Source organism: Giraffa tippelskirchi, chromosome 1, assembly GCF_054371585.1.
Source record: "Giraffa tippelskirchi isolate mGirTip1 chromosome 1, T2T-mGirTip1v1.2.pri, whole genome shotgun sequence".
NCBI lineage: Eukaryota > Metazoa > Chordata > Mammalia > Artiodactyla > Giraffidae > Giraffa > Giraffa tippelskirchi.
In genome coordinates, this window is record NC_137275.1 from 46,881,097 (window position 1) to 46,891,454 (window position 10,358).

General features: G+C 38.3%; 1 protein-coding gene across 2 annotated transcripts in view; it reads right to left on the bottom strand.

The window, feature by feature from the left end:
* The window catches only part of ATP10D (ATPase phospholipid transporting 10D (putative)), a 129,734-nt gene extending 120,100 nt beyond the window's left edge, over positions 1-9,634 (bottom strand). For both annotated transcript variants that reach the window (XR_014082178.1, XM_081590589.1), the window contains exon 1: positions 9,391-9,634. The gene's annotated coding sequence lies outside the window, so the exon portion shown is untranslated. The remainder of the gene's footprint in view (positions 1-9,390) is intronic.
* Between the last annotated feature and the right edge of the window lie 724 nt (positions 9,635-10,358).

The window sequence follows — 10,358 nt, forward strand, 5'->3', positions numbered from 1 at the left end:
TTATATGGAGTGCTGTGTACCTGCTAATTCCATAATTTATGGAATTTATCCCTCCCCCTACTCCTTCCCTTTGGTAACCATGAGTTTGTTTGTTTTCTATATCTGTGACTGTTTTAGAGAGACTTATTTTTAATTTAAAGTATATATTCTCCATGGATTCATTACTATTAAATATCATTTTTATGCAACTATTCATTTACTCCCCAATGATGCATATATTATTTAAATAATTAGTGAAACTACTTTTTTATACACAAAAAGTAGGGCAATTATTTTCTGCATTAGTCATCATGGAAATTTGTAAAAAGCAAAAGAAAATAAAACGCTGAAAAGAATATGGAATAATAAGAGGGAAAAAGCATAAACTGGGAAGTGGAGTTATTTGCAGCTAAAATGGAAAGAATTTAGGCATTGAAAGAATGTATATACTCATAAAACTAAACAGACCACAAATGTTTTCCAACAGCCTCTTGCAGATCACTAACCTGAGCTATTAAATTATAAACCAAATAAACACATCAAAGACTATAATTTTTAAGTTTGTGGCATTACTGGATAAATGATGAAGACATGTATTATTTTAGTTGAATTATTAAAAGAATATTCCAGTATAATGAGCAAGAGGTTTAATTCATTTCTAGAACCTTTTTTTAAGATTAAATTCTGGAAGTATTTGGGTCACTTAAAATATGATGTAAATATTTCTTAGATAATTTCACAATGGATAAAAATTACTTCAGCCCACGACAAAGTAACACAAGCACAGATTACATATGTAAATTACTTAAACTGTCTCAACATACATACACTTGACCCTTGAACAACATGGGTTTGAACTGCATATGTCCACTTATATGCTGATTGCTTTCAATAAATACAGTACTACACCAACTATGGCTCGCTGAATTATGGAACTGAGGATATGAAGGGTCAACTCTGTGTTCTGAACATCTGTGGATTTTGATACCCACAGTGGGTTCTGGAACCAACCCCGCACGGATAGGCAGGGATAAGTAAGTAAGTGTTAGTTGTTCAATCGTGATTGACTCTTTGCGATCCCAGGGACTGTAGCCCACCAGGCTCTTCCGTCCATGGAATTCTCCAGGTAAGAATTGGGTTGCCATTCCATTCTCCAGAGGATCTTCCCGACCCAGAGACCAAACCTGGGTCTCCTGGATTGCAGGCAGATTCTTTACAGTCTGAGCCACTAAGGGCAGGGAGGGATGATTGTATTTAAATTGTCCCCAAAGCTTGTAAGTTAAGTGTTATTAAGTACAGTATATAAATAGCAATAAGAGATAGATGAAAACTACAAATGGTATTAAAAAGAAGCAGATGGTGTTCACTGGACTTATAAATTGGATTCATGATAAGTGGTCAATTCCAATAATTACTAGATGCTCTCCACCCTCCAAAACACATCCATTTGAATTAAAAGTGATATTATAATCAGCTGTTTTCAAAACAGCAGATGCATCTGCAGTTAGTAGAAAGAACACAGGCTCTAAAAAGTTCCAGTGGTACTGATACTCAGTCAGTATCACAAGCTCTTAGCCTGAGCCTCAGTTCCCTCATCTATAAAATGGAAATATCATAGACCTCATACTGTTGTTTTTTTTTTTTCATTTAAATGACAATTTTTTGCATTTTAACTGGAGGACAATTGGTTTACACTATTGTGTTAGTTTCTGCTAAACATCAACATGAATCAGCCATAGGTATACATATGTCCCCTCTCTCTTGAACCTCCCTCCCTCCTCCCACCCCAAACCACCCCTCTAGGTTATCACAGAGCACCAGGTTTGAGCTCCCTACATCATACAGAAAATTCCCACTGGCTATCTATTTTACGTATGGTAAAGTACATGTTTCAGTGTTACTCCTTCAATTCGACCCTCTCTCCTCTTTCCCTATTGTGCCCACAAGTCTGTTTTTCATGTCTGTGTCTCCACTGCTGCCCTGCAAACAAGTTCATCAGTACCATTTTTCTAGATTCCACTGATACGTGTTAACATACATTTGTTTTTCTCTTTCTGACTTACTTCACTTTGTGTAATAGGCTCTAGATCCATCCACCTCATTAGAACTGACTCACATGCATTCCTTTTTATGTGGTACTATATAACATGGAATACTACTCAGCCTCACACTGTTTTAAAAGGAGGTTTATGAAATCAATGTACCAGTACTTGTCCAGCACACTGAAAGTGCTCAACTTCATTCTTCCAACTAATGTTTGCTGAGCTTCCACTATTATGCCAGGCATTGTAACAGGTAACAGATTAATCAGAGAACAAAACAGACAAAAATCTCTGTCTTCTAGGAGCTTACCTTTGAGTGTTCATTTCCTTTACCTTGTCTTATAGGCACAGTGCTGGTACTTTGAGAATGAATAAACACGCCCAGAACCAGTCAAAATACTCAATCAACAAAAATAAAATAAAATAAATAAATACCACTAGGGTAATCATGCAGTACATACCTTTATGGAACTAGAACATCTTATGAGAATACATGAGATTGGAAGACAGAAAAGTAGGGTAGGCTGCCCAAGAGACAGAATTTTAACTGAGTCTTGGGAAATGTCCAGAGTCAGATATGAGAAATGTAAATTTTAGAAAAGAAAATATGAATAAAGGTAAGGCAGCTGGAAAACCCTGTAACCCAGTGTTACATAACACTGTAGTTCAATATGGTTTGCGTTTCAAGTACAAATTAAGGAGTGATGAGAAATTAAGATGGATACCTAGTAATAAGTCTTTACCTACTAAGATGAAAAAATTAAATTTAAAGGAATAGGATATTGTCAAAGATATATATTTATGATAAAAATTCTCAACGAAGTGAGTATAGGGGGAACATACCTCAACGTAGTAAAGTCCATTTATGACAAACCAACAGCTAATCCTATTCAATAGTGAAAAGCTATGAGTTTTCCCTCTACAATCGGGAATTAGACAAGTATGAAAGTGAAAGTGAAAGTGAAGTCGCTCAGTCGTTTCCAACTCTTTGAGACCCCATGTACTGTAGCCTACCAGGTTCCTCCGTCCATGGGATTTTCCAGGCAAGAATACCGGAGTGGGTTGCCATTTCCTTCTCCAGGAGATCTTCCCGACCCAGGAAATGAACCAGGGTCTCTCGCATTGTAGGCAGACGCTTTACCGTCTGAGCCACCAGGGAAGCTCTCAAAACTTGTCAAAAAAGACAAGTATGACCACTCTCCCATTTTTATTCAACACAGTACTGGAAGTCCTAGGTTCCACAATCAGAAAAGAAAAATAAAAGATATCCAACTGGGAGAGAAGTAGTAAAACTGTCACTAGTAGAAGATGACATGACACTATATACAGAAAATTCTAACAACTCCACCAGAAAAAAAAAACCTAGAATAAATGTAGCAAAATTGTAGGATACAAAATTAATATACAGAAATCTATTGCATTTTTACACAATAAAAATGAGCTATCAATCCCATTTACAATTGCATCAAAAAGAATAAAATAGCTAGGAATAAATCCAATGAAGAAAATGAAAGACCTCTACTCTGAAAAATATAAGACCTTTACAAAAGAAACTGAAGTTGACCCAAATAAACGGAATGACATATTGTGTTCATGGATCACAAGAATTAATATTGTTAAAATGACCATACTATCCAAAACAATCTACATATTCAATGCAATTTCTATCAATTCATCCACATCATTTTTTCACAAAACTAGAATAAGTAATCCTAAAATCTCTATGAAGCTACAAAAAATCCTGACTAGCCAAAGCAATCTCGAGAAAAAGAACAAAACTGGAGGCATCATGCTCCTCGACTTCAGACTATACTACAAAGCTATAGTAATAAAAACAGTATGGTACTCACACAAAAACAGACACATGGATTAATGGAACAGAATAGAGAACCCAGAAAGAAGCCCACCCACATCTAGTCAATTGATTACTCCATGACAAAGGGGGCTTCCCAGGTGGCATCAGTGGTAAAGAACCTGCTGGGCAATGCAGGAGATGTAAGAGATGTGGGTCTGATCCCTGGGTCAGGAAGCTCCCCTAGATGAGGAAATGGCAACCCACTCCAGTATTCTCCCTAGAGAATCCCATGAACAGAGGAAACCGGTGGGCTACAATGGTGGCAAAGAGTCAGACTCAACTAAAGCGACTTAACATGTATGACAAAGGAGGCATAAATATACAATGAGGAAAAGACAGCCTCTTCAATAAGTTGTGTTAGGAAAACTGGACAATCACATGTAAAAGGATGAAAAATACACCAGAAGTAAACTTGCAAAGTGAAAGGCTTCAACTAAAACCTGATACCAAAAACTCCTAGAAAAAAACATAGGCGGTATACTTTTATATCAGTCCTAGAAGTATTTTTTATGGGTATGTCTCCTTAGGAAAGAGCAACAAAAAGCAAACATAAGTGGGACCACATCAAATGAAAAAGCTATTTCACAAAAAAGGAAATCATCAACAAAATGAAAATACAACTTACTGAATGGGAGAAGGTATTTGTAAATGATATATCTGACAAGGGGTTAATATCCAAAATACATTTAAAAAAAAAACTCAACACAATTCAGTATCAAAAAGTAAAGCCAGTCTGACCAAAAAATGCACAGAATCTAAATAGGTATTTTTCAAAGAAGACAGACGGATAACCAAGCATTTGAAAAGATGCTAAGCATCACTACTCAGAAGAGAAATGCAAATCAAAACCACAATGAGCTATTACCTCACACCTATCAAAATGGCTATCATCAAAAAGAAACATCAAGTATTGGTGAGAATGTATAGAAAAGGGAATGCTTGCACACTGTTAATTTAAATGTAAATTGTCATTGCCACCCTGGAAAACAATACAGAGTCTTCTCAAAAATAGAACTAAAAAGCAGAGACATAACTTTGCCAACAAAGGTCCATCTGGTCAAAGCTATGATTTTTCCAGTAGTCATGTATGGATGAGAGACTTGGACCATAAAGAAGCCTGAGAGCCAAAGAATTGATGCTTTTGAACTGTGGTGTTGGAGCAGACTCTTGAGAGTCCCTGAGACTGCAAGGAGATCAAACCAGTCAGTCAAAGGAAATCAGTCCTGAATATTCATTGGAAGGACTGATGATGAAGTTCCAACACTTTGGTGATGAGAAGAGCTGACTCTATTGGAAAAGACTCTGATGCTGGGAAAGATTGAGGGCAGGGGGAGAAGGAGGTGACAGAGGATGAGATGGGTTGAATGACATCACCGACTCATTCGACATGAGTTTGAGCAAACTCCGGGAGATAGTGAAGGACAGGGAAGGTTGGCTTGCTACAGTCCATGGGGTCACAGACAGTCAGACATGACTGAACGACAACCACCACCATATGTTTAGAAATTCCACTTCTAGGTATTTATCCCCCCAAATTAAAACACTAATCCATAAAGATACACACACCCCAATGTTCACTGAAGCATTATTTACAATAGCCAAGATATGAAAGTAACCTAAGTGTTCCTCAATAAACGAATGAATAAAAAAGATGTGGTATATACGCACAATGGAAGTTTACTCAGCCATAAAAAAAAATAATGAAATCTTGCCATTTGTGACAACAAGGATGGACCTAGAGGTTACTTTTCTTAGTAAAATAAGTCAGAAAAAAGATGACCACTGTATGTTTTTAGTTATATATGAAATTTAATAAAGCAACAAACAAATATAACAAAGAGACAGACTCAAATATAGAGAACAAATTAGTGGTTGCAGGAAAGGAAGAGGGAATGGATGAAACAGGTGAAGAGGATTAAGAGGCGCAAACTACCAGTTATAAAATAAATAAGACACAGGGATATAATGCATAGCACAGAGAAAACAATCAATAACATTGTGATAACTTCATCCATAATGTATAAAATATTGAATCATTATACTGCACACTTGAAACTAATGATATTGTAAGTCAACTATTCTTCAATAAATGTTTTTTAAAAGACAGGCATTTTTTTAACATGGCAAGGTTAATATGTTGGCTGAAGGATATCACAGATTTGTAGAATGTGTCATTAAACTATCTGAGAATACCTCTCTATGGAAGACTTTAGCAAAGAAGAAAGGACAGTTAAGATTTTTAGTAGAACTTTCTATATATTATTATAGTCTGTAAGAGGAATGAGAATTTTTAAACATAGTGCGAAGTAATTATGAGTACTATAAACTGAACTGCTTCCCTGGTGGCTCAGACAGTAAAGAATCTGTCCTCAATACGGGAGACCCGGGTTTGATCGGTGGGTAGGGAAGATCCCCTGGAAAAGGCAATGGCAACCTACTCCAGTATTCTTGCCTGGAAAATTCCACGGACAGAGAAACCTGGTGGGCTATGGTCATGGGATCGCAAGGAGTCAGACACTACTGAGTGAATTCACTCACTAAACTGAAGAAAAGACTTCACATTTTTGGATAATTTGAAGCTAATTTTCACCTTCCTTATAACCACGATAATAAGATTTTTTTTATTTATCCTACATAAAGAGTTGAAATTTTGTAAGTTTGTTTTTTAACAGAAATGTAGTTGTACCCATCTTCCTCATTCAGAATGGCCTTAAATGGAGTAAGTAGATTTTAGCGAAATAAATTAAGAGGGGAAATCCTGTGGACAGAGGAACCTGATGGGCTGTAGTCCATAGGGACACACTCTTATAAAACTAGTACCACTATTACTTTTACTCTAACTGTGATACTAGCTTTGTGGAAAGTACTGTTTCTATGACTAAGATAGTTTCTAAAATTAAATAAATCCATCTACAGCAGAAATGTCCATCTTAGTAAAGAGGTAAATTGAGAGGCATGCTCAAAGAAACGAGTTTATTCGGGAATAACAGAGGAATTACAATTTGGGACACCTGAACTATAGCAAGCCAGAAGTGAGTTCATTGAGGATTTGGAATGTTGTTGTTTAGTAGCTTAGTCGTGTCCGACTCTTTGGAACCCCATGGAATGTAGCCCACCAGGCTCCTCTGTCCATGGGATTTCCCAGGCAAGAATACTGGAGTGGGTTGCCATCTCCTGCATCGCAGGCTTTACCACTGAGCCACTGGGGAAGCCGGCAGGGTTTGGAATAGGCTGTGTTTATGGGCAGGGCATGTAACAAGGGGAGAGTTCAGTGAATATCTGTTAAAAAGTCAAAATAAATGGAGACCTGCTTTGAAAATTCCCTGAGCAGATAAGACCAGTCTAATCACACAAGAGAAACTGAACATAGCTCATTTTTTGGACACCAACCCGACCTGGGTCATTTATTTCTTACTCTGGAAATCATAAGCAAAATCTTTCCAATACTGATAAAAGGTAAAACTTCTGATTAACTCCTTGACATTTAAGAAAATTCCAATTTATCGACTTCTGTGTGTGTGCGCTTAGTCACTCCATTGTGTCTGTGACCCCATGCACTGTACCCCGCCAGGCTCCTCTGTCCATGGGGATCCTTCAGGCAAGAACACTGGAGTGGACTGCCATGTCCTCCTCCAGGGGATCTTCCCAACCCAGGGATCAAACCAAGGTCTCCCACATCACAGGCGGATTCTTTGGCATCTGAGCCACCAGGGAAGCCCTCTGTAAATCATGCATTTATGAGAAATTAGTCCCCCAGTCTTTAAGTTTCATTTTCCTAAAGGCACACGAGGGAGACCATTCATTCCGTCAATTTCAGACTGAAATTCTTTCACAGTAGGAAGGAAGGAAATGACATTTTAAGAGAGTATACTCACAACAAACCTCTTTCAGCTGAAAAGAAAACCTGCACAGCTACTAATGCTTTGGGTTTTGAGGATCCCCAAGTGATCTTGTTTGTAGCATTTTCTTTGGTTTTGCTTCATCAAAAAGACTACTTTCAACTAGATCAGATGATAAGGCCTGTAGAGACGGCTGGAATATGTGGACATTTTTTAACCTCTTAATTTATCAAGTTAATTCTAAGTACATTTGTCTAACAGATGAGTCATCTCTGTTCTATTACAAATTATAATCAAATTCTAAGCATCTCCTCCATTTACTGACATCAAAATAAATGATATCCCATTCAAATTCTATTTAGTCACTAAGCAATTGTATTGAACAAATATTCAGTTAGTAGGCAAAGGTCAAACAGTATTGACATCCTATTTTAGACTGCTTAGATTCTCCATCTTTTTCATACAACTTAACAAATGTTTAGCAGTTACAGTGTTACTTTTTTAAAACTGTCTAAAAGTTTTTGAAGGTTGGAGAGTTGTTTTTCAAATTATATAGCATGATCTCCTTTTGATAAACTATCACAATGTAGGTAACACATATCTGTATCATGGACAGAAGAGTTCAGAAGGAGAGAGATTACCAGATTACCTTGGGGTAAACTGGAGTGAGTGCTTACACCTGGGCACTGAATGAATTTACCGTTACAATGATCATGTGTTATACATTGGCTCTAAACAAGCCACCAAATATCTCTTTCTGATGGTACTCTTTTCAGAAAAGGTGACCTAGCCGAATTTCAAAATAATTATCTACTCTGGAGTTACTTTTCCGATACAGTAACATTGGTGGATAAGGAGTCCCCTATCCTTGTGGGTCATCTTTCAAGGTTGATTAGAGTCAGAGACTTGCCCTCAGACTACGGAATTGTTTCTCTCCTTGAAAAGAACTTATGTGAAAAGAAGCAAGAAAAATCTTTGGTTTTATTTAGGTAACACTCTAAATACCCAAGTGGACGTGCCCTTATGATTATGAGTAGTTTAAATACATCATTTCTGAAGGCACAGGGAGCCCGACCTTCCAGAATGGAGGGTCTCACTAACCAACCAGATGTCTCTCTGCTGTATAAAGTAAAATTACCGGTTTTACAATGTAAAGTAAAGGGTGCCCCAGACAACAATGAAGCTCTGCAAAATTAGTGTTTGCACGGAAAATTGGGGATTTTTTGGTAGGGCCCCTGTAAAAACTATTTCTGAGCAAGCTCCAACACAAACACTTTTTTCTTCCTAAGGAATCAGTCCGTGGTTTATCTACTGGGTAAAAATTTCAACCCCTAGTCTATTCATTATGTTTGAAACAGAGCCAAAATTGCTTTAAACGGTTCGATTTCACAATGAGATGACAAAGGGTGTGTATGCATAACTTATCTTTTCATAAAATCCAGCATTCAGAAAAGATAGTCATCCCTCTCCTGTAATCAAGTGACTGAAAATGGTGTAAGATTCTTCTTTTTAAAGTTTAACAAAGCCACAAAGTCCAGTTTTGAGGTACTTCATCCCATTTGAACACCACTATTGCGGGAGGCAGAGGACAGAAAGAGGAAAGAAACAGACAGGAAAAGAGTAGTGAAAAGGAAGGCAGGGAAATCGTCAAAGAGGCTCGCTGGTTCACCCTTACCAGTTTCTCTCTGGGCACACATCACAGCATGATGGTCACAAGTCCCAAGACGCAAGAGAAGAACCAAGTACAGATCCGAAGAGAGGAGACGGGTTATGCTTCTACGCCAGCCACTTGACTTTGAAGAAAAAAAAAACAAAAAAAACACTTCTCAGACGGCTCTCAAAGTCAGCTGCCAAACCCCGAGCCCAGCCCGGGCCGAGCTGGCAACCTTCTCCTCCCGGCGTCCCGCCCCCGCTGCTCCGCCTCCCCTTGCTGCCGGGATGCAGAGTGGCCCGAGCTTCCGCGGAAGGCCAATCGCTCGCCGCCCCACCTCTCGTGACGTCAGGTGCAAGGGGCGGGGCCTGGCCGCCGAGGGGTTTCCCGGCTCCAGCTGTTGGCGGGGGCTTCCTGTCTGCTTGATGCAGATGTCTCCCAGTAACCCAGAACCTGCCTGCTTGGGTGTTCGGTTCATTCTTGTATCGCTGAAATTCTGTTTTAACAGTTCATTCATTTACCTAAACTTGAAACTCTTGGTAATTATTTTTGGAGGGTAAAAGGGTCAAATCTAAATACTTAATATTGATGTTAACTAGAAAAGAGATTGAGAAAAAAAAAAAATTCTGATTTGGTCTTTTTTCTCACTCCTTGACCTTGTATCCCCTTCTTCACCCAGAATGACGTGGCTCTGTGCTGCCATGGTCTGCTAGCTTAAAACTCACAGCTTTTTAAAAAATGTTTTACTTCTAAGTAATTCCAACAACCAATCTACTCTCTCAACACTTCTCTCCCGCGAAGTGCCTTGAGGAAGGGAAAAGGCATACAGAGAAGACAGAACCAACACTGGCAATAATTCAGACCAAATAGTAAGAATCACTGGCTGCAGATTGTTTTATCCCACAAAGATAAAGAGGGGCAAATCTCTCCACAACTTTTTTTGTATATGTATCTTCCATTTTCTCAAACGTTTAAATACATGGCAAGACTGA